Raw genomic sequence first — 2,644 nt, forward strand, 5'->3', positions numbered from 1 at the left:
GACAGGAAGTATATGGGAAATCTCTGAACCTTCCTCTATGTTTTGCTGTGAACCTAAAAAGTAGATTTAATTAAAAAATTTTTAACAGCAAAATATAATTTTATATCTATTAGATTGACAATTCTTTTCCTCTTATGCCATGTTGGTAAGAATGCGAAGCAAAGGGAACATTTATATATTGATGGTGGTGAGAAAAATTAGAACAATAATTTTGAAAGATAATTTGACATTAGGTGGTAAAAGTGGAGATGCTTATACTGCTGGAACTAGAGAAGTTCTCATAAGGCACAAAGAGATGTGTATGAGAATGTTTACAGCAAAGTTTTTTTTATATAAAATAAACCACGTAAAATCGCAATACTCAAATATATTTAACCTACAAAAACTAATTCATGCAGTTCAATGTAATAATAGCAACAACTGGAAATAATTTTTATTTATAGTAAAGTCCCATGAGATGATACATTATGAACAACTGTTCTGTTTATCAATATAGATAAATTGTGCAAAGCTAATGTGGAACAAAAACAGCAAACAAATCATAGAAAAATGAATACTAACAGTATGATGTTATATAAATTCAAAACATGTTAAACAAAACTCTATGTTGTTGAGATATGTATAAATTATAGTGAAATAAATACAAATCAAACAAAAATTCATGATTGCCTTTACAGGAGAGGGAGATGGGTTGGAAAGAGAAATAAGTTTATTTTAAAGGCATTGGAAGGGCGTGGTTCTGTGGCGTAGCAGTCAGCACGTCTGCTTTACATGCAGAAGGTCCTGGGTTCATGCCCCAGCGGAGCTATAGTCCATGGTCTACAGCTATGCCACCCTGAACGTGCCCAATGTCTGATATCAGAAGCTAAGCAGGGTCGGTCTTGGTTAGTACTTGGATGGGAGACCACCTAGGAAGATCAAGTGCTGTAGACATAAATAATAATAAGTAATAAAAGAAAGTAAAGGCATTGGTAATATTCTACTTCCTAAGCTGAACTGTGAGTATATTTTAATTATTTCTATCCTATATGAATATTATTTTATACCTATGAAATATTTTATTATAAAAATTGATAAACCACAGATGGAAGGTGAGAAAGTAGAGGCTAAGAGTGCATGCCACTTTCTTGCTGGAGACCTAAGTATGAAAGGAAGAGAAGGGTAGCAAGTAGCTGGAGCAGAAAACGGAGTCAGGAAAGGGTCTTGTTTTTTCTTTGAGAGAAACTTGAACATGTGAATATAGGCAGACTGCGGAGATATTGTTTGGTCCAGACCACCACAATAAAGTGAGCATCACAATAAAGTGAGTCATATACTTTTTGCTGGTGGAGGGTCTTGCCTTTAATTTGTAAAAAAACATCCATGAAGAGCAAAAAAGCAAAGTGCAATGAAAAGAGGTACGCTTGTATACCGGAAAGAAGAGTTTGACCAAAGTAGAGAGAAGGTGATGGATGAATCAGGTGATTGAGGATATAGAAGGAATGAGAACCAAAGGCAGTGAGAATTGCTTTTGTCAAAGGCAGGTGTCTCTCTCTCCACTAAAATTGAAGAGGATAGTTTATGATACATGCAGATGTTGGCTGAAGGACATCAAGAAGTCAAACTGGTCTGATGGTCACTGTTTTCTTATGAATTAGAATTTCAGTCATCTGTTGAAATTGATAAGTGAAATAGCAACTCAGGGCATTGAGGAGACTGCAGAAGTTTAAAGAGAATGACAGAGCAGCGCTAAGGATCTGCATCAAGTTGGAGACCATGAATATGTCATCGTATTTACTTTTTCTTCTCTCCCATTATGCCAAGTTCTTCAGGTGTAAGAGTAGAGGAAAGGTCTGGAATAGCTAAGCTTTTTTTTTTTTTCCTCACCAGGTGCTGCAATAGGCACACCTGGGCTCAAGTATATGAATTAATGAGCCTTTGGGCTTTAGGTGGACACAAGTCAAAAAGAGAAGACAAGGAAGGCCGGAAGGATAGAGAGAAAATGGAGAGGTTTGGTGGTCTTGATGTGGCCAAATAACTGGTGTGCTGGAAATATGGGGTTGAGAAAAATGTGAGGATAAGGAAGGAACTGCCAAGAGTTTAAGAACTCAGAACAGGAAGATCAAAGAGTATGGATAAAATCTGGAGGGGCTCTGGCATGTGTTGGGGGAGAGGCTAGATGATGCTGGTCCCCGGGATTAAAGGGATTAGGAAACTGAAGAAACTTTGTTGGATAGGGTCATCTGCCTTGACATTAAAATTGGCTAGAAAAATGATGGCAAAAAATATGATCGGAGAGCTAAGGTCTTGATAAATATGGAGCAGTGACAAGGGTGTTGGTGAACATAACAAGGAAGACAATGGAAAGTGATAACCAGATGGCAGGAGCCCTAAAGAAAGGGAGGTTTTTATCTGAGAAATGAGAATAAATGAGTTGTTTTGTGAAGCTAGAAGGCTTTAATAACCATCTTTTGTGTGGGGCACACATAGTGTGGGAGAATAACCTGACTTCCAATGAGGATAAAGAGAATGCCAGGTCCCCAGTTCTAAAATGATTTCAAAAGTGGTTGCGTGAGTCTCCTGCCTTCACTCTTATTTTCAATTTTTAATTTTTTTCCTAGCTATTCTTCCAACTCTGATTTCTCTTTGCACTTTGCACTTACCT

The 2,644-nt window shown here is 37.2% G+C and overlaps 1 pseudogene; it reads left to right on the forward strand.

The window, feature by feature from the left end:
* The first annotated feature begins 817 nt into the window (after positions 1-817).
* LOC120602649 (uncharacterized) lies at positions 818-933 on the forward strand (annotated as a pseudogene).
* Positions 934-2,644: the final 1,711 nt, after the last annotated feature.

This window comes from Pteropus medius, unplaced genomic scaffold (assembly GCF_902729225.1).
Source record: "Pteropus medius unplaced genomic scaffold, Ma_sr-lr_union100, whole genome shotgun sequence".
Classification (NCBI taxonomy): Eukaryota; Metazoa; Chordata; class Mammalia; order Chiroptera; family Pteropodidae; genus Pteropus; species Pteropus medius.